The sequence below is a fragment of the Micrasema longulum genome, unplaced genomic scaffold (genome assembly GCF_059751315.1).
Source record: "Micrasema longulum isolate JH-2025_06_02 unplaced genomic scaffold, ASM5975131v1 h1tg001902l, whole genome shotgun sequence".
NCBI classification, from domain to species: domain Eukaryota; kingdom Metazoa; phylum Arthropoda; class Insecta; order Trichoptera; family Brachycentridae; genus Micrasema; species Micrasema longulum.
In genome coordinates this window covers 35,239-58,891 of record NW_028279076.1, presented here as the reverse complement: position 1 = coordinate 58,891, position 23,653 = coordinate 35,239, and the positions used below count along the sequence as shown (strand labels likewise).

The window sequence follows — 23,653 nt, the reverse complement described above, 5'->3', positions numbered from 1 at the left end:
AACTTTTTATCGAAATTTTAGTAAATTAAAATGTTTTTTATTAGTTTAGACTTTATAAAATAAATTATGTTTAGAGTTATTTTATTTTACATTTCTAAGGTTGAAATTGTATGATTTGTAGGTATAGATTATCATAAATGGAACATCGAAAATATCAAAATATTCATATATGGTAAAAATATATGTATTTCATAAGAAAAAAAAATTATTTAACATTAAAAAAATAACGAATGAAGACAGTTAGGATTTTTTTCCTATTCTATATTGGCTTAAAATTCTACTTTAAACTACATTTTCCATATAAAAAATATGTGCATCGTACAATTTGAGTTTTAACTCAATTCATACAGTATACACAAAAATTATGTTTTTGTTTGTGACATTCACATTTGCGTTTTTCTAGCGAGCACTGTACTTTTTGCCACCCGATACAATGTGCAGAACATTTTTTTATGGAGGCATAATATAATATTACAAGTGGCGCCCGGCAATTTTGTGGAGTTCGTTGCGTCGCGTCGACTAATACGAGGCTTTTGCACTCATTGTTTTCAAAACTGTCGCGAATTACATGGCACTTTGTAAAAATGACGAATTAGTCTAATGCACTATTAAAAATCGAAAATTTTATGGCGATGTTTTGTGATGAGCGGTCCTAATGTTCCACCGCGACGAGTAATTTAGATGGACAATGCTCCCGCAGTGAGCGTTGCATGACTGAGAGCCGACAGTCGTCTGAAGTTTGAAGCACTCAATTGCTCCAAGTTCTACTGTTGCTACAGCTGACTTCGTCTGACAGTTATCAGAGTTAAAAAGCGCGCCAATTTTTTCCCGCTCTGAGAATTCGGAGAGCATTTAAGCTTGGACAGTGTCATTCTAAATTCAAACCCGGCTCGTAGGCTACCGCGAGTGCTTCGTTTGTGGTCACGACCGCTGCGGTTTTTTGTAGAATTACAATTTTAGAACTGTGTTAAGTGTATATTTAAATAGAACAAATTTTATATATTATATTTTACCTTAATAGTAAAATAAAAGTTATTGTGTTCATAAATATTTATAAAGTTTGATAACTTGTTCGTTTCAAAAGTTTTCGGATACCGGATCTTCAGTTACACCAATTTTTAAGGTAATTAATTAATTGTATTTAAAAAAAAAAATTCGGGCAGTAATATATTTTAAGATAACCTCGTTTTGAATGTAAATCTTCGAATTTCAAAAATAAAATATTTAAAAATTCATTATCACAATTCCCTTTCCGCACCAAATGCATTTTATGTAAAATTTTTTGCACCAAAACAGGCCAGAAAGAACTAAAGTGGTGAATTACATCACAGAATACCCAGGCTTCAGAAAAATCACACTTAGTTTTTGTGTTCTCACTAGGAATCGAACTCGGAACCTTCCGTGTGTGAGTCAAGCGTCTTGACCTCTACACCACGGAGGCCGCCACGGTGCATTGATATATCAAAATAGCAATCGCAGCGGTTCTTGATCATTTTTGACATATGACAGCCAGACCATCCGTCTTACGCTTCAAGTTCTAGTCCAGGGACTGTAAAATACCTTTTAAATAAATATTTTTTGACAACCATCTCAGGAATCAAACCCGAGTCTTCTTGCATGGTAGGCAAACGAGCTGATCTTACCTTCCATCTACACATACATTACGTACCTACATCTTCCATAAGGAGAAATATTATTTATGTTAAACTTACAGGGGATCGATCCAAAGATCTTGTGCTTGCCACGTTTGTTAGTGTTCATACTTTGCACTAGGCACTAGCCCCGTCTACAGAACTAAAATGACATTCAAAAGATTAATATGAGTGTACGCAATTTCTGTATGTTACTAAGAATATTATCACCTGCGCCTTAAAATAATTTTCTTATTTGTCGATGGCTTTAATTGAATAATTTTATTTTTTAAATGATTAAATAAACGAAGAAAAATTCAATAAACCTAATCCATTTTTATTGACTATATTGACTCTACTGACGATTTTGGTATTGACTTCATTTTTTTGCATTATATATTTACAATAGGGTCAAAGCACCAATGAATGACCATTTACGGTTCAGCTTGTAGTGAAATCTACATTAAAGGTATAAATTTCATTATTTAAGCGTACAAAATAAAAGAAAACGAAGAAAAACACATTAATTTTTCCAAGTACTTTTACTTTTTTATTGCAATACGAGTAATTAATATTACTCTAAAAAAATAGCAGAATCACCTGTGAATGACCATCCCAGTAAAAACAATACTCAGATTTAGTTACATCATAACATTATAAAACACCCTAACATATTAGAATATGGATATATTCCAAGAATTGCATAAGAAATAGCATCAAATAAAACACTTACCACACCTTTCCTTATAAAAACACTATCAATCCTAGTACAATAACGGGAAGACGGACTATTACCTTTTGACAACTCACAGTTCAAAACTGATGTGTCCGCCTACTGCTTTTGTCATAGTTTCTAGTGTTAAAAGTTTTTTGACTGGACACATGTAGCAATTCTTATTATATTGTGTTTTATTAACCAATTGTCATTTACTGGTGCTTTGACTCTACTCAAGTCTACTTGAGTCATGATTGTGCCTATTTTCTGTGTCATAATGGATTATTTTGTTTGAAACTAGATTTAGCGAAAAATATATGTTCCAAGGACCCAATAAATTAAATATTCTTCATCACATTGTCGAGGTAGGTTTAGTGAACAAAGAAACATGCATATTTACTCACGTATGTTCATTTTATGATCTGTTGATGGGTACAAGTGTATAGCCAGTAGACAGTCACAGGGATTCGGTACGGAAGCAGTAAACCTTTCGGAGAAACATAAAGAATGACTACATCAACATGCTCGTATTTATGTATTCCTGGAACCTTAAATGTTCCAACCATCAGACCTTATGCTGTAGTTATAATGATGTAGTAATTATTATGTAGTAATTATGATGTAGCAGTTATGATAACCAATACACATAAAATTTAATATGTAGTTAAATTTCATAGACCACTCTCGTCTGATATTATTTGGTCCTTATTTTTTTACATCGAAACAGTCCAAAATGCCGTATTCATCGGTAAATTACATAATCATCTTTATCACTCCATGTTCGCTCTATAGTTGGAGCATAAATAGCCACCTCTCTATCGGCTGACTACTCCTGTGCGCAAGGTTCGCGTCTTGTAGTTCTTACGTGAACCGCCGACAAACTGCCAACAGTAGACGCTCAGGGGTGCTATTCTGAACAACTCTTGTGGCACGAGAAAACAGTTTTTTTCGTGTATTTTGTATGTAAATACACGGGATAATACGGTCACAAAAGCGTTTAGAATACCAGCCCGGACGTAGAAAACCTCATGCCTTGTTAAGTAAGCAAGCGTGGTTAAGGCTGTCAGGAGGCATCCGCAATGAGTATAAAAAGCAAAAATTAATGTTCCTATTGTGAACGCTTGGTAGTGCAACTATTGCATTTTAAAAAATTAGGATCTAGGTTCGAACACTAACTACTCTATAAATGTGTATTTTTATTTTTCAGTTAAGTAATTACTACGTTTAATTAGCACGCTAATTATAATGCTGTATGAAGTCTGTTTTTTTTTTTTTTTAATAAAATGGCGTTGTATAATAAATTGTTTGCTTTTGCCAATGTCATGTTAAATTATTTTATAAACAAACTGGTTCGCTGTACGCAACCAGCAACCAGGCCGAACCGTCGGCGTCGGGTCTGCAGGCAATATAAACATCGGTAAGTCTAACAGTTCCGAGAAAGTCCTCTCCTTTCTCGTTTCAAAACTAGAAAAGGAGAATCGCTCCACCAAATAATCAATTCTCTACCCATACTTATGCTACTGTCACCATGTCACCGATCCAACAACAGACCCAGTCGAGCACTACATATCGAATCCGTTATTTAAAAAAAAATTAAGCTAAAGGTTGTATAAAGATGGATTCCTGCTCGCTAAGATGAGTTGGATATTCGTAGGAAGAGAAATAAGTGGGGCCAAAGTCCTAGCTCAAGAAAAAGGTTGGCATTTGGTCATTTATTAAGAAAACAAAAAATAAGTGGTTGAGATCTTCTTCAAAACGACAATCACAACACCGGTGTCAAAATTGCTCCACAGTAAAAAGAAATACTTATATATATATACTTATACTAAAAATATTCCACTTTTCAGACAAACAAAATGTTTATTTTAAATGTTACTAACTTTCGATTTTTATATATTACGAGCTGAACCTGGTAATGCTTTGCTATTGTTAGATTTGAGTACATACTCGTATACATATATTAAATGAACACAATCTAAAGTTTGATATCAATTATTGTATTTAGTTAAAAAAAATCAACATATACATTGTTATTTTTGTGTTTCGGATTACAAACATTGTGAGAATATGCGGTGACGGGGAATTTTGATAAATTGGTATTTAAAGATTATTTTTCTGTTACTGTTTTGCATATACCTCCCCGATACTGTACGAAAAAGACAACTGCATGTTCGACCTTTTATGCCTAACAGAAAAAATCGACGTTTCGTTGTCCCGTTTTCTGCAACTCAAAACTGAATCGATTTTGTTATTTTCATTTGTTGTATTAAATTTGTTATAAAAATTTCTGTATTAGTGCGTCTTGCATTTTTCAAAAATAGGTATTATATTTGTATACCGTGTGCCCGAAAACAGTGAATAAAACTTAGCGTTTTTACGGGATTTTGGATGGTTCTAGTTCCTATAATAAACAATTCATCAATAAAGCAAAGGTATTGAGACATGCTGATAGTTAATATTTATAGTGCAATAACCCAGGGTGAAAATACGTTTGTATGAAGAAAAGTCAGACCGCGTTTGCTCTTAAGATAAAACATCATTGTGTTTACTTACAAAGTTTGCTTCCTATTGCTTTTACGTAACCAAAGAAAAAGGTTCGGTTTTCCTAAATGGCGTACTTTTTCGTTAATACGTAGGAACCTAGGTATTTATTTATGATTGAATTCCAAATCTAAAATTTAAGTAGGTACCTAAGTATTTGTTTATGTTTAAATTTCAAAACATAAAATAATTCATTTTAAATTATAGATTTCTGTTTGCATATGTCAAACTCTGTTCTTCTTGCCAACAGGGGTGCATTTTTTTAGGAATGCGATTTTCAAAAATGTATTGAATGTCCGTTAATATTATTTAAATTTACTAAAAATCCAGTAAAAAGAAATATATGGGTAGAAATTTAAGGAAATAATCTGTTTGCGATCCATAAAAAACAAAAGTTGTTTGTAAACATTCAAAAACACACTTTTTTGTAAACGAAAAATTAACATCTTTCAATTTTATTGTATATGCATTCTCGACTAATGCAGCCCTGGTGTACGATGAAAAAAACATTAAATCCTCTAATTTTTTTTCTACTAGATAAATTGACAATATTAAGAGTTATAAATATGCTCGTGGCAAAGACCTACATTTCGCTAAAAACTGCAAGTAAATCAGTCCAGTAGTTATTCAGTCCCTGAGGACACACATACGAACATTGCCTTATATATATAGACTCATGATCGAACAACTGGGCTTTAATCTTCTCCAAGAAATGTTTCTTTGGGCCATGGACAATTACGAGTAGATCTAAAAATGTTTAAAATTAGTATTTCAAAAACATTACGTTTTCGTAAAAATGAACAAAACGGGTTGCTTAAAAAAAATATAATAAAATAACCCATTTTCCCAATTAACGAATACTCAATAATTTGAGATTGAGATTTCAAAGTTTGTTTTTACCATTTTTATGAGACTTGCAATCAATAAAAAAACATGCATTCGTGCAGTGAAATAACAATGTTTTACGAGACAACAATGTTTTTTTTCATTCTTATCACTAAACCGAAATAAAATAAAACTTATATAACTGGTTGATATGTTGCTGTGATATTTCACATTTATCTGCCTCGTGGTGTAGTAAGCGCATTTGCCTACCTTGCATGAGGCCCGGGTTCGATTACCGGCAATTTACACGGTAGTATTTCATGATTCCTGGACTGAAGCGTACTGAAAACTGATCGTATTGCCTACTCGTAACAAATCAATATTAGTATAACAAAGCTTTGCGCCATGTATACGTTGGCGCTCAAGACAATTATAATAATGTTTAACAATATACTTACATCACTAAATGTATTACGAATAAAATTACTTATTTATTTAATTATTTATATAAATAAGTAATTGCATTGATGTTTTTTGTTGATATTTCTTGATAAAACTCGTTAATGATTATGATAAAATAATAAATAAACTTCTTGGTTAAGTTTTACTTTTTATTATTTTGACCAACTAGCGCTTTCGCCTAAGTAGGCGTTTTCAAGACTGGTTAATTGTTTACGACGTTTACAGCTTTTATACTATTTTTAACATATTTTGGAGATAAGATCAAATAAGTATTTTAACAGGGGACAAAAAACATAAATATTTATTTGTGAATGGTAAGATGTTGATTTGATTATTTGAAGTAGACGCAACTAAGAATGTCGTCTTCACGCATTATTGTGGCAGATGGTTGTATAGATCCAGGAAGTGCACTGTCAGATGATCATTCAAACACTAGGCGTATTTTAAAATGAAAAGGATATTTATAAAATTAAATGCTGTGAATGATTTCATACAAAAATACGAGAATTTGTAATTATTTCTACAATCACGTGTTAATACAGTAATATAATATAAAAATACAATATCCTAAGTAACATACCTTTAAAGGCGTTACAAATAACTTGATTTGATTCACATTTTCGTACCAAAATCGAGGATTGTATGACGCTCCTGTACATCTCGTTTAAAAAAACTGTCAGTAGCAGAGTATTGTTTATTACCTTCAGTGCTGCCAAAGTCAAAATTTGAAGTCACTGGCTTAAACACTTTAGTAATAACGGTTGTTGGCTGGTTCATAACCCGGCCGTTTCATTGCAGATCTCCCCTATATCTCCAACTTTTCAAATAAAATAGGGTAATGGCTGGCGAACTAGCCGACCAATACCCCACCAAGCGGATTTTTTCCAATTGATTTCCTTTGTCGAGATTTTTACTTGAAAGTAGCCATCGAGTCGAAAACACTCGTCCAGGATTCTGGTTTATATATCAAACACTGACCTTTATTTTTCATCCGCCTGAATACAGGTTGATTTAGTTTGAAAAACTAACAATTTTAATTAATTTTCAATTTGAATAGTTGTTAAAAGTAAATTCCCTAAAAACATCCGAGTTTGGTATTTTTTTAAATTTGTCTAACGCATTCATATAAATTCTTTTTACTTATTATTTTTAGCATTATAACCCCAGAGTTATAATTCTCTAGAGAAGCCATTAAGCTCTATTGCATAGAGCAAAAACGTTAAAAATTTTAATTTAACAACAAAAGTCTAACGGATGATTTCGGTTAGCACTCGCAATTTTCAATCAAAGTACCTACGGCTCGTTGTATTTCTGTAATCTTCTGTGTCTATAACTATAACACACAGTTCACGAAATAGTACTGATGTCATCTCTTACCAAGAACAAAGTTTATATTAGCAAAATATCAATATTAATTTTGTGGTAGCAAGGCAGACATAACAAGGATACTAAGACAACAAATTAAATTCTTAAAACTAATATACAACTAACCCTATTCAATCTCTACGACTAAACTGTACGAAAAAACATGCCAGCTTGGCATAACTACTTGAAGAAAATTGAGAAGCTAAAAATTGTACACAAAATTTCATTTGGAAACATACAATACGATGACGAAACAATAATCAAAATTGCGGACATTCACAAATATAATATCAGACAACAGCACTACCATATTAAAAAAGCGAGAACAAATACAGAACAGTCGAAAATACTATTCAATTTATTTAAACACTACAATAATTTACCTACCTGAAAGAAGAAAGAAAATCCACAAATAGACAATCAAAATCTAGAAATCCACAAATTAACTACTCTCTAGGGGGTAGAGAAGATTCAGAATAGCACCCCATAAAATTAATAAGTTCATCTTAACTTCCGAGAAGGCGGAATCCAGTCTTTTGTCTACAAACATTTGGACAAACTTAAATTACTGTAAATTCCTATGAAATTATTTTAGATCTGAAAAACTCAATATAGTGTACCACCAGTTACGAGATATTATAAATATGCATAATATATAATATGTATTTATTATGTATACATACTCACGAGCTGATACAGACTAACCCGAGACAGAAAGTAAATAACTGTCAAGATAACGATCCGGGGTACAAAAGTTAACTTTCAACTTTGATAGCGTCAAAGGGAATCGATAAATTACAAAGAGCCTTTATATCATTACTGTGAGAATATTTATCCACAAATGTTAATATATTATTTATTTGTAAGGTTTTTAAGAAAACATTTCTTCGCTCGAGGTCAAAAAACACCCAAATACATACTTGTAATTAGAGATAACATGTTATCTTAGACAATTTGAATGTTTAACACTAATGGCATTTATTGACATGTTTAAAAGAAAAAATATTTTTTAACTTTTTATTTATTTATTTACATTTTTACTTATGTATTTATACTTTTACATTGTTTGGATTCTTTTTTTATACATAATAATGTTCCCACACTAGGGTGTCCCGTGCCGAGGGAAACATTTTACAAAATGTGAAACATGCCTAAGATTAGCTATTTAACAAAGTTTACAAAATAATAACAATAAAAAAAACGTAATTAAACCAATTAACCTAATTATAATTAACATATTAAACAATAAAAAACAAAAATATTCACAAAAAACATAACCAATTTAAATAAACTAATTAATAAAATTCATAAACAGTCCATACATTTTACATATTCGTGCGCAACCCACCTCCACTAACCATTTCTTAACTCTTGTGTGGCTGTGATGTCACACTAGTCGACATAGGACACAAGATTTGATATATCTCTCTTATTTTTTTAAATGATGAATTCGTATTTTTTGTAATCTTCAAATGGACGTTTTCACACCCGATTTGGAAAGTAAGATTTGTATCACTATGCTATATGTAAATACAAAAAATATTTAACCTTGCTACGCGAAACATGAATGTTCGCTAATTCAGCAACAAATATATACAGATACCTTATACAAGACAAAGCATGAAGATAGAAGTCATAACTAGGAAGAGTGAGACGCTGTTCTGCGGTGGGTGTCATCTAAAACAGATTTAGTCTTCAGTCGGTTAATGACAATGATGGGGGACGCACGCGCGTAACATGAGCGGCGTATTTGTGATTTTCAATTTATTTTGCTATAACAGGGTTAAATTATATGTTTATTCCCATAATTTATGGAAAAGGAGTTATTAAACAGTAGTCTCCATGTTTTCCATTTTATTCAAATGTCTGAACTTTAGAATATTCCGTCTTTTACTAGTGGTAACACGATGTTATATCACCGCGCGCAAAGGATTATTTACCACAGTATTTTAAGAGTTAATAGCGATTTTATATTTTGAGAACTTACTAATTGTCCTTATGCACGCCCTGTGGGATTTTTAAGGACACCATAACATAACATAATATTATATGAAGAAAAAAAGATATGATGGTATATAGTAGATCGTATGACCCATTTCACAGGTATCGTCTCAATCCACACGGCCCGGTAAAATTAGGGTGGATAGATACTTATTTATTATTTTCTTTTTATGTTTTATTTACTAAGTTTTTACCAACATGTAAAACTTTTGCAAAGGGAAATCGATTGGAGATTAGTCGGCCTCGTGATGTACTGGTTAGTACTTAGTGACAGACCGAAACAATTTTTTTTGCCGAAACCGAAACTAAATTTTGGATTTTGTTATAGTTTCAGCCGACATTGAAATCGAAACATAGTTAAATAAGCTAAAAGTTGCTTAAAAATGACAAATATTAGGCGTTTTTATTGTTTAACCTCGTGAGTTCATTAAAATAAGTGTTAAATAAAATACACAATGAAACAAAAGGTACAAATTTAATGAGTAAATTTGTTTTGTTTTTTAGCTTTTTGGTACGTTTTTATCTTATACATATAACTTACATGTTACAGTTCTTGAATTTACACTCAAGGAACTTTAAATTTAACAAACAAAGCTCGGCAAAAAGCCTCTGGAAAACATTGGCCATGCCGAATTTAATAAACTGTTCGATGAACGAAAAAATGAAAAGTCGAATGGCAAACTTAAAAGTGTCTCAATTAAAAAATAGTTAAATCTTTTTGATAGTAATAGTTATTAATGTTATTTATTTAGATAGTGCATAATGCTGTGTTTTATGTTTCTCATATTATGTTTTCTTACTGCTTTGGATTGTATTAATTTATATTATGTATTGTCATAAAAATGTTTACTTTTAATGTTCGGTCCCAATGTTTTTTATAACTCCTGGGAAAATAATATTTGGTTTTATTCATAAAAAATAAATAAAACGAAAAAAAAGGAATTAAGGAGTGTAAGTTTAAATGAATAAATGAAATTAATTAATAAATAAGTTACAAAATTATAATTAAAAGAGATCTTAGAACTACTAATCACAAAATCAGTCTAATTTTTTATTTATTTTTATGTTAGACAATGGCAATACAATAACTAATTATTGAAATGAACAACATCGCAATATCTCTAATAATTGTGGTAATTGTCTACCCGAGTACGGAGTTTAAATACCAATTAATGAATAAATTTTTTTTTAAATCATAAAAAGAATAAAAATCAATCCGCCCTTTATTAATTTATCGATTTTTTGACAACCCTGAAATCACGCGAAGCATTAACTTTTATGTTCCGGATGACCTTAGACAGCGTCAGCATAGACTGTTTCACATTTCAATATACAAGACCAACCTGCCAATGGTTATTCCTATTGGAAGGGCTATCTCTATATTGAACAATATTACTTTGGACATTGACATTTTTCACGTATCTGAGGGAGTTTTTCGTTACAAGATTCTCTTACTTTTTTAACATATTATTCTCTGGATATTATGTATACTTATGTGTTATTCTTATATTTACCTAATTTTACGTTTTTATTTTCATTATTGTCATATGTATGAATTAAGATATTTAATTTTGTAATGTACATACATATGAACAAATAAAATTGAAAATTGAAATTGATATCGTGCCGAGAGTATTTTGTCTGCAGTGTGAAAACGGCCTGACGCTGCCGGCTTTTGAAGGTATACAATATTTAAATGGTAGTGGTAATTCGTGCATGCTAATATAGAACATGGATATAATTAATAATATTTTTTATAAACAATATTAGTTGATTATTTATATAAGTTTGACAACATATGTGTTGTTAATTATCAACAGAGATACACGGTAATTGAAATATCCATGTAGCGCCCTATGAACCATCGGGTACGGAAAGAAGAATGATAACAATGGTGAGTCTTATTTCACCGCAATCAAATCTCCGTTAAGTCCTCCATTACGCTCGACAAATGACACTTCACCACTTAACAAACCGCAATTTGCATGATTCACATGCGCAATCCGTGATCAGTACAGTTCAGAATATAAAGCCCTTTATATGAGTAAAAAAATATGGACCCGAATGATTAGAGATATTTAAGTCACGGGAATATTGGGAATACAAGCTTGATTAGATTAGGGTTACAGAATTCCACCTCACTGGATTTATTTATTTATTTTATTTGACACTTTATATACATATACAATATATATTCATATAAGGGCGGGCATATTGCTTTAAGGCAATTTCTTTCTACCTACCCTAATATCTAACTAAAAGTAAGAAAATGGAGGAAACGACACATGATCAAGAAATAAATAAGTAATAATGTTCATAAAATAAAGACACTCCTTTACGAAACACAGTTTTTTATTTTTTTTTTATTTAAATTTCTCATTGATAAACCCTTACGGGTTACATAATTTAACAAAAAAAAAAATTTTTCATTCTACTGTAATACTAATATTTTTAACATCTTTTTTAAAGATTTTCTCAGTCTTTTTTTTAGTTTTGTCTGGTAGTTTATTGTATAAATTCAGTCCATGGTTTATTAGTCTCGACTGTCCTTTTCTCGTTTTAGAAGGTTGTTTATGCTATTTTTCTGATATTTTCGTATTGTGTTCATGTTTACTACAGTTTTTTTCAAGTTTTAATTCTTCGTCTACAATGACATCAGTGGCTAATTTATGAATAAATTTTAAGGATTCTAGTTTAAAGAGGTCAGTTACATTTAATTGTTTAGTTTGTTTAAAAAGTTCTTTAGTTGGTGTTAGATAGGGTAGGTCATATACTAACTTTAATATTTTATTTTGCTGTCTTTGTAGGCTGTAGCCGCTGTGAGCCGCACTCGAGTAGCTAAATAACCGCATGCGGCTCGCGAGCCGTGGTTTGCCGACCACTGTCTTAAACTAATGCAACATGTAAAATAGATGTTCTTAACTTTTTAATTGAACAAATTTTTGGTCAGTTTCGGGATATTTTTTCTGACGCGGTCACTAACCAAAGTTTCACGGTTAACTAGTACGATATTAGCAATTATTTCTTGCAAATGGTGGCTTAGTATGACGTCTGGTACTCCCAAGTATAGAATAACAAGCTCCTTATAGTTGAATATTTACAAATTCACCACGGTAAAGCGGTAATGAAGTAGGAATTTCTACTTTCTTTAGAATCTTGGGACAAAATACTTGTTTTTCCGTTTATTCATTAAACATTTGTCGTTTTATAGTATATTATTAAAAGAAATACTATTTGAGTATTGTAGAAATGATAATTTAACATGATTACCTGTATAGTGTACGCGTTGAAATATAATTTCTTTCCAATCATTGCATTGAGCCAAAATACAGCTTAAAAATCACGTTACTAGAACAATAAATTGATTGTATTTTAAGTTTTTACCTTTGAAAGTACTATTATTAGACTGAATTCTAACGAAAAAAATATTTTTCATTAATTCTACAATAATTCAGACGAACAAATATTTCAACATCGATACCTATTATTCAAAATAATAAAGTCATGCGACAGCCATAAAAGCGCATGTACCCACTTTCTTTAAATTATCCATTTGTCAATTAGTTTTAATTCAGTTTGAACGAATTGGTAAAATTTAATTTTTAAGGTAATTTATCAAAGATACATATAATTTGAAGGTATTCGTGGATACAATTTCACATGCATATATATATCTTTAATTATTGAATTAAACAAAATAAATAGAAGTACATCTGTTGTTATTTTTTACATTTTAAAAAACAGAAAAAACGCACAAATGATCCATTGATACTATGCAATAATTTACTATGCTTCCGTATTGTAGCCGTTACGTCTACTAAAAAATACAATACAGAAATAACAGTTCAACGACAAAAATATAAAATACTCTTTTTTTAGATTTTAATAGATGAAAAATTAATACAAGCGGGAGTGCAAGGAATAGAAATTATTAGCAGAAAAGTCCCGAGTAGAGAATATACAAGATTTATCACGCACAAAGTGCGCTGGTTTAAGTGCATAATAAAAATGTGCATGGGCCAATTGCACGATAAGTAGTGAATTTAAAAAAAAAAAAAGTTTAACGATTTTTGTGTTTTCGACAAAGTGGACAAAATTCGTTGCATTAAAAGGTATCATACAAGACTCGTTTTGATAAAAACTTAAAAATTATTTGACTTTAAACTTTTTCTGACTACTTTTTTCGGCGCGAAATTACGGCTATTTAATTTCACCGCGACACGTACACTACGCTGCTAGCAGCACTCAATACACTCCACACAATAGTACAATCACTGACTAATTTAACGTACAGTTTCCTGATCCACGTAAGACGGGCTTTGCACATCCAACTTATCGCCTTACTTGGAAAATGACCAAAGAAAACATTTTCCTTGATGTAAGCGTCATTTCGTGAGGTTCTAAGTAAAGCCCAAAATCCTATTTATTCATGCAATGTAGCTTAATATTATATCCTACCCGGTACAATAATAAATTCACAGAATACCACATACTGTATTTGACAAAGATTTTGAATTTTTCAGTAAATTAATGCAAATCGAAAAATATGCTACGTAAAAGGTTTTTAAAAATACTTTGCGATTTTGTAATACATAAAATATTCTAGTATAAAAATAATCATTTATACATATCGACGCTGGATAGAAAAAAGTTACTTAGCGACATATAACAACTTTACGGAAGAGCCAATAAAAGTTTTTTTTTAAATTGATAATTTGATAATGATAATGAAAAAACAAAGAATTTTCATTTAAATTATGTTTTAATCACGCCAAAATAATACGTATGTATGCGATTTTGTAATTGATAAAATAAAATAAAAACTTTAATTGGCTCCTCTGTAAAGTTGCTACATGTAACTTGGTTACTTTTATCCTTTCAGCGTCGATATTATATAAATCTATGCAGAGGGGGTTATGTTGCATACAATACGAGAACTCGCTATATAACCACTTGCCTGTATAAAACTATAAGAAAACAAATAAACAATATTCATTTAAAAATATACTTATTTATTTATTTGTAATCGAAATCATGCACTCATTTAATAAATTCAGGGTATAAGAAAACTATTTTAAAAAATTGAAAACAAATTACAGATTTCCCATTCACATTGATTATGGATACAGAAAGAAGGGAAAAAATTAAATTCAAAAAGAAATATCAAAATTGCAACAATGAAGTCAAACATTTTTGAGTGGGAAATTATGGAAGTCGTTTAACCTAAAGGGCTTGTGACCTTTTGACTGGTTTCCACTCTCAAAAATATGTTCTCTCTCTAATACAATTAATTTCAATCTAAATAACGAATATTCTATCATTCATTCATGCACATATACAGGGTGTGGCGAAATGAATGGATAACCTTATCCCTACGTATAGAGAACATCATCATGGTTTAGAAAATCAAAAAGTGTGTTTTGTAAATGTCGCATAGTTTTCAAGATATTCGACATTTGAAATTTCAAGAGAATAACAACCTTCGCCACTCTTTTCGATGGTATGATTGCAAATCAAGGATTTTTCTTAACCTGCCTTTTAAATGGTAGTTTTGAATAAATGTGCTGTCAAATATTAGCTGCAATTTTTGTGTCTCAGGGATAGTTTTTGTTTAAAGAAAAAAATCAACTTCAAGTTTAATTAATGATTTGCTCATTGTTTTCGTAAATTTGACCTCTTGTGGCGTAAACAAATCTACGGCCACCTGATTGACCAGTTAAGAAATAATTTGCCTATTTTATTAAGATCCTAAAATGATATAACACACAACATTTTCAGCTTTCAATAAAAGAATATTCTTAAGTATATGCATCAATCATTAATAGTTATGCTAAAATTTACTACAATAATTGAAATTTTCACTTTTTATTTTTTTTTATTAAAATATACAATTTTTTTTGTACTCCCAGGAGTTACAACAAACTCATTTTGTGACAAAATAATATTTACATAAAGTTATGGTAATTATGATTGTAATAATATAGTAACAAAATAATAATATGGTAACACACAACATTAAAATGTTAATTTCACTACAAATAAATTTATTGAAGAAAGAAAACGAAACAAAATGAAAATTAAAGAATTACATTAAATTTTATAGCAGGTGTTCAAAGTGACCACCACGAGCTCTAATACATGCTTTGCGCTTTCTAATGGATTGTTTGATCCTGCGCCCATATCCGGTTTTCATCATAATATTTATTGTGCAGCCCTTTGTCGACGCTCCCGTAGCTGATTGACTGAGGTGTTCTGCTCGACTCTTTGTTCATTGATTTGCAATTTCACTACGGAAAAGAGTGTGTGAATTTTGAAAATTTAAAAAATTGTCGAATAACTCGAAAACTGTGGGATTTTTACAAAACAAAAATGTAGATTTTCTGAACTATTATGATGTCCCATATTCGTAGATATAAGGTTATCTATTGATTACGCCACACCCTGTATATATAATTTGAATGAATAAAGGTGGGTAAGAGAGGATATTATTATTTATTATTATTCGTTATGGGCAGGCAGCCTTTGATTAAAATAAACCAAAGTAGGGAAGAAAATGCCGAACACTCCTTTAGTGAAACGGAAGGCCTGTTGACACTGCCAACAGGCCGGCTTCTCCTGAAGGGTTTTAAGTGGTTTCCTCTCCATATGAGCAAATGCTAAGAAGTTCCCGATTGGTCCACATAAGTATATCCGTCCTGATCCTAACAGATTTGATAAATTTAAAGAAATTTAATCGCAGAAAAATCCACCTTTTTATATATAAACCTTGTATATTATAAGCAAGGTAAATAATAAAGCAACGCCTTTCTGATGCGCCTATATGGCGTGTACTACTTTTTGTCTGCGTTCTTCTTCCTTCAAAAAAGCATCCAAAGGAATGAAGTTTTGATAAATAACACAGTTATGTGTGTGAAATAGAACCAGAACCCATGACAAGTGTTTTCGACTCTATAGCTACTCCAAGTAATAATCCTGAGAAAGGAAATCAAGTGAAGATTATTCCGCCTCATTTTGATTGAAATGGCGTTGTACGACTTGTACGTGTACATATGTATGCACAGTATGGATCCTAGCGATGGTATTGGCTGTTTTTGTCATGACCCTCTCCGATTTGTTTCGCTAACGATTATGAGAACGATGACATTAACGCATAAATTAAAATATTTAGGTATTCAAACCGTAATTTTATCAGTACTTGTATTTTAATTTGTAATATCGTGAGTAAACACATTTATAAATTATTTTTATCAGAAATACAACTAAAAGTGCCTATACAGAGGTTAAAATGAAATCAGTGTACCACTGATACATTTTGAAGAAATCAAGTAATATTTGTATCCTAAAAATGTATTCAATTTGAATTAAAAAAATAATGTGCCAACTCTGTCGTTAGCAAAATGTTTATGATACTCGCATAATAAAAAGGGTACGCTGTCGTTTCCATTTTATTTTTAAATAATAAGCATTTTTGCTTTTTTTTCGTATTTATTTATTTGACACCTTGCAATAAGAGTATAAATTGGAAAACTTCATTACATAATAAACAACGAAATCTTGAAAAATATTACAAACCTAATTAATTTTTAAATAAAAATATATTTATAAAAGTATAAAAAATACATTTACCTTTTTTTTTGTAAAATCATGTTCTCCAATACTTGGAAGAAGACATTTTTTTAATATTATATATCTTAGTTTTTGTAATAGTAAATTATTATGAACTTACACCGATAATTTTAAATAAATTTATGATTTATCTGCATGATTTGAGTATTATTAAAACAAATCTATAATAAAAATAGGTTGTAAGTGTTTTTGAAAAATGTTTTGTTTGTTCCGGCAGAAAAACGGTATTCTGTTGAACAGATAATAATTATTTATGCTCAAAATATTTTTTGTCAAAAAAATAAAGTATTGTGCTTTGATAGTTACTTATTATACACACTTGACCTATTTTACAATATCTAGTCGTTTAAAAAATATACTGAGATAACACTCATTTTGCAAATGTTGGTACGTAACGTAGTTTATTTATAATTCAATTAATAGAGATGCATTTATAAAAACGCGCATTAAACAATATTGCACGACTGTTTAATCGTAGATTATTATAAAATAAAATATACAAGGAAACAAATCATGTTAATAATATTATTACGAGAATTTTTTTCCTTCGCATGTATTGTAAAAGTATAATTGTATACTACGAAAACCAAGTGGTTATTACATGGTGAAATAAATGGTACAATAAATTGCACAATATTGGAAACCAAAATCATTCTATAACACCCCCGAATCGTAAAGCTAAGAAAATAACGCATTTTTCCAGAGAACGGTTTTACACACGCCCTCGATATCACCAAATTGAATGTAGTTATGCAGAAAGCAGCCGTCCACAATTTTGAAAAAATGAGATATTGATGTTATCGGGTGCATTAAGGTCAATTCTATGTTCTGCCAAAAAACAGCCAGACCGCTTTTATACAAAAAACACCTTCCGAAATTGGTGTCGATCACCAAAACGCCATTTCTCAATTTTGCAGAAAACACCCACAGCACTAGAAAAATCTTACGGTACTTTTTAAATCATTCAAACTGGTCACATTAATAACTATATTTTTGTTTGTAATATAAAAAAAAACGAATGTATTCATCGTTTATTATTTGTTGAAGTCAAAAACATTCCAACTGTTGTGTAGATTCGATTATTCAGTCTTTTCACAAAAGTGCTATTATCTCAGTTTCACTTTTCTATGGCTGGCTACTTTCTACATAACTACGTTCAATTGTCATTCATTCGCAAAAACAAAGGCACAAAATAAAGTTTACTCACTTGAGCTTTTCAGAAATAATATTGGCCATCTTGAATTTGAATAAAATACTAATAAATAAGTAGTCTTTTTTGCTTTTTATGCCGTTAATGAGGAAGTTCAGCCCTACGGGAAATTGGATATTTAAATGTTTTCTTACGCGCAATAAAAGTGCTGCAAAGGTTCTTAAAATGTAAGAATAATTTTTACCACTTTGAACGACGTCACCAAATCATATGAATCAACCAATGACAAGATAGTTGTAAAAGATTTCCGGTTCATGTTACGTCAACGGACCAATTGGCAGGACTGACAGAGAAGAAGCGGAAGAGAACTTGAGACTTGGACTTGAGACACGCGGAGTAATTTCAGAAATATAAAAATAAAAAAAAATTAATTAGCTTAGTTTAATAGTCTATAAACCAATAAAAATTATAAACCATTGAACATACTCAATATGCGGATAATAAATATATTCAGGACTATTTCTGCATACTTAACTTAAAAACGTAAATTTTGGACTTACGCTATTACTAACTATCGGTCAGGGGTGCAATTATGAATCTCTTTTATCCCCTAGAGAGTGGTTAATTTAGGGATATTTATTTTTTCCATGCGACTAATTTTTGTTTTATATATGGCCACACTGATAATAAATATGATTTTCATTTAGAACATAATTACGACCCTAAGCATTACCCATTACACATGTTTGATTAGTTTGAATTGATCAAACCGTATTAGTTTTATTTCTGTTTTTGATGCAGTTTCATACACCATTTGACGTTTTATCATCAGTGTGGCCATTATGTGAACCAAAGTGTCGTCACATTCAAAAAATAAAAATCCTACTTAATCACTCTCTAGGGGGTAGAGAAGATTTAGAATACCATCGCAGGTGCAATTTGAACACAATATAAGTAATAAAGAACAAATATTTGTAATAAAGAGACTCGTGGCTATTAATTGGATGCCAAAAACGACAAAAACATAACTTCATATGAAGCGTAATCGCTGCATCTGCGTGCCCTGTGCGCTATCTGCTGCGCATAAGATGATGATGATGAGAATGAGATTGGTAAAAAAATTGTGCAATACGTTTGTAACAACTGTATTCTTCTTTGCCGGTGTACGGGGGGAAGAATACAGTTCTGTGCGTGATACAGAACCAAACTTCTGAAATAGTGTTTTCGAATCGATGACTTATCTCATGTAAAAAAGTAATGGAAATAGAGTAGATATTAATTAGTCAGACTCGTGATGCAGTCGTTGGCGCGTTTGCCAACGCCTACCGAGCTTGAGGTCCCGGGTTTGATTCCTGGAAAGTTCGCCATAAAGTATGTATTTGAAAGGTAACATTGCAATATTTCATTGCCCCGGGGCTGGCACTTATAATGTATTTTAAGCATATTATTCACATGCAAAAAAAAGTGTGCTGTTAAAAGGAAACGCTGTCTGATTTTTTCATACAAACGTATTCCCGTATGTTTTCCTAGATTATGGCACTAGAGCAATGATTTTTTAAACACTTCTGTCTTTGTTTTTTTTTGCTAAGTTGTTTTTTATTCCAAAAACCCAAATAGCGCTTAGTTTTATCGGCCATCTTCGGACGTACGATGTACAAATTTGTGGCAATTTTTATACATAAAATAATTAAGGGGATGAATAAAATAAAAACAATAATAAAATTTAACCAACAATGTCATACATATGAAACAAGGGGTAAAAAAAAGATAAGATTACCAATGAGGAAAAAAACAGAATCTTAAAACTCATTGTACAAGGGATGGAAGCTGTACAATGTACCTGAAGAAATAAAGGAAATAAAAATTTAAATAAATATTTTTAAAAATATGTTATTGAGAAATTTTGATTAAAAAAATTGTAGTATTTTTAAAAGTTTATATTAGTTCTTAAGATGTTAACTAACTTAATAAAGCATAAATAAATAAATATGATTACAGAAAATTTCATTTTGATACTCTTTCTTTAAAAAAAAAAAACAAACCAAGTCAGTTAAGTTTTAGGGTGAGGAAAACGGGACACGGAAACGTCGATTTTTGTAAGGCGAAAATCTGTCAAAAGGTGTTCTATCCTATTTCGGAGATATTGCAAGAAATAACGAAATAAACCTCGAAAAGGTGCTAGTAACAGGGACAGAAATACTTTAATTTTTTATTAAGCATTGAACGCAGAGTAAAGTTGAAGGCCTATCATACACCGGTGCCTTAAATCCCTGCAAACCATGACACTCATCATTGAGCAAGACGAAGACGAAGAAAAACAAACCATTTTTTCACATAAATTTTACCTCCGTTGCGGCCGTGGTGAATCTGAAAATTAAAAATGAAACCATATTTAGCCATTAGCTTGGGTCTGCTAATTAACTTGTCTGAATATGATAACCCACGTTTTGGTGATAATGATAACATGAACAGGATTTGCTATTTATTTCAATTGTAATCGCCTACAAGAGGCAATTAAGTGATTAAACACACCTATACGGCATACACCACAAGACAAGATTGCTGATCTAAACGTGTGTTTTTAATGTACAGGTTCATGAATTCGTTTTTTATTTATTTCTCTATCTTATTTTTGGGAAAATAAAAAATTACAAATGACGCTTTAACACACATGCAGAACAAAATGTAACTGGGGAAGTATTTATTTGTAACTGTCCACAGCATGCGAGTTACAAGAATCAAAGGAAAATAAAATGAACGAAACCTTTAAATAAAACATAAATGTTGAGAAAAAAACTTAGAGACATGAACAAAATAAAAGCCAAAGGCAGGTTGGCAGCTTGGCAGGTATATATACAAAAGTTGAACTGATGGCTAAAATACGTTACGGCAAAACCTTCCTTTTGAAGACAGAATCTCCAAGATATTAATGTTTTTCGCGGTGGCTGTGTGTAATGGCTACACATGCGAGATAGTGGATTATGATATTCTGTATCGGAGGAGAAATGATAAACTCTGAATATATCCGGATTACATAGTCTTGGGTTAGAGTGTATATTAATATTATTGATAAGAGTTGTATCAAGGTGGTAGATAATCATTTTATATGACCTGGGCCCCGATTACAATGGGAAGTAAACAGAGTTATTTTTAATTTTATATAAAATAAAATCGAATTTCCTTTACGCAAATGCGTATATTTTCAATTTTGTTTCATTTCAATCATGTTCCTGTTCAATCATATTACTGACAAATTTTATTCAAACGTTAATACAAACTGACGATTGTATTAACGTTTTTTTAATTGAAGATTACCCAGTTAACTTTCCATTTTAATCGGGGCCCAGGTAAAGCCTATTACGTTTCTTCTTTCTTCTAGAGTATTTGGTTTAAAAAAGTTTAAACTTCTTTTATCGTTAAATAGATTATAATTCTCACAGAACCTGTAAACTAGTGGTATTAATTGTGAAAACTTTTAGTCAAATTGAAATTCATTAGGCATATTGATTAAATATTTTTGTTCGGTTGTGCTAAATCAGAGATTTACTGTATTATTTTTATATATTTTGTTTTCAAACGACATTAAGCATATTTAAAAAAATGTAGTTGTTGCCAGTCTTCGATAAAAGAATAATACCTGAGTTTCACCAAGGCCATACAACTTACAGATTTGCATTTTTGTGCATTAGCGATATAAAATGACACTTTTTGCAAGACCTTTCGACAAGGTACGTGAGATTGTAGTGACCACCAATCAGGGGAGTTTTAGCAAAAACTACAAGAAAATTTAATTACCCCTTTCAATAAACTCATGTTATTGAAGTAGAAATAACCCATTTCACTTGTATTAAAGTGCGGTAAATGTTCGAGTATTAAGAAACAATGGCCCCAAATATGCCTAAACTTGCTGATCGTCAACGAATAAAAGTAGAAAGGCAACGATGAAGATTATTCTTACGAAGATAACGCCAACAAGTTAGGTAGCGGTACCACAAAGTGTGCTGTGAGGAAAATCTATCAACGGTACGAAGCAACTGGATTCAAGAAGACTGCCAAAAGAACCAGAAAAACTCAAAACTAACGGATCTAGATATTCGCTGAATCTGAAAGATAACTGGGTCAAAGTTATCTAAAGTAACGAAACTAGCATCTGCATCTCTGATAGTAATGACGTCAGGTTTGTTCATCATCGACCCGGCGAAGATTGGTTGCCTGAGTACACCGCGGCCACCACGGCCACCACGGCCACCACGGCCACCATGAAACACCTCGCGAGTGTCATAGTGTCATATCTGACACTCATTGAGGGTTATATCAACTCCCGATAATATCAAGATGTGGTCTTAAGGCCAAAACTACTGCCCACTATCGGTGATTTGTTCGAAGGAAATTCTGAGCAGCGCATCTTTTAGCAGAATGGTGCACCATATCACATCGTGCGAAGCAACAATAAGTAGTTCAGTGACCATCGTATCACTGTCCTTCCGTGACTTGGTAATAGTCCTGACCTCAATCCCATTGAAAGTTTGTGGTTAAAATTAAAAATGCCGGTGTCTCGTTGGAATCCAAACAATAAAGGGAGTTGATCGGGGCCATCATCCACACGTGGTTCAGGGTTATCATATCCAAAGATCTCCGGCGGTTGGTGGACACAATGCCTCGAAGAATCGAGGCAGTATCTTAAAGATACCCAAAAAAATATTCGAAATTAACAGTTTTACAGAATATAAACATTGTACCAAAAATCTTTAATAAAATATTCCGGCAACGTGTTTGTGTTACTGATTCATTCTGCTTTAAATAAATAAACAAATGTTGACGTAACATGTAATCATAAACGTGCCAATATGTGACAGAATAGTAATGAAACGCAAATGCATGGATTTACTATACCAGAACAGACATGTTCGACTATGATTACAATCGAATCACAATTTAACCAAAAATTTCCACAATTAATACAAGCTCACTCTCACCTATTTGAATTATATAATAAACTTGTTCATCGTTATTGATTTTAACTAATAAGATTTTCTATAAGGGTTTATCTACACTTCCTACTACAAAATATTAATATCCTGTGATAATGCAATGTTCCAACATTTCCGCTTTCCATGCACTGCGGGCTGTTTTAGGGTTTTTCAATTATTGATACAACCCTAAAATACTCGGCTTCAGTTTCAAAGGGGTGTCAAAGGGATGCGGTATTCTATTATTATTTAATAATTCCCCGGGGACATTTTGTCACACGGAAGATCAAATAAAATAATAAAATACTTGCTTCATTTGAATAGTATATTAAAATAATTGAGAAAGATATTTCTTAAATGTTTTTCT

At 31.3% G+C, this 23,653-nt stretch overlaps 1 protein-coding gene across 4 annotated transcripts in view; it reads left to right on the top strand.

Moving 5' to 3' along the window:
* The first annotated feature begins 275 nt into the window (after window positions 1–275).
* Window positions 276–23,653, top strand: part of LOC148273596 (uncharacterized) — a 54,948-nt gene continuing 31,570 nt past the window's right edge. For all 4 annotated transcript variants that reach the window (XM_088238453.1, XM_088238451.1, XM_088238452.1 and 1 more), the window contains exon 1: window positions 276–1,123. The gene's annotated coding sequence lies outside the window, so the exon portion shown is untranslated. The remainder of the gene's footprint in view (window positions 1,124–23,653) is intronic.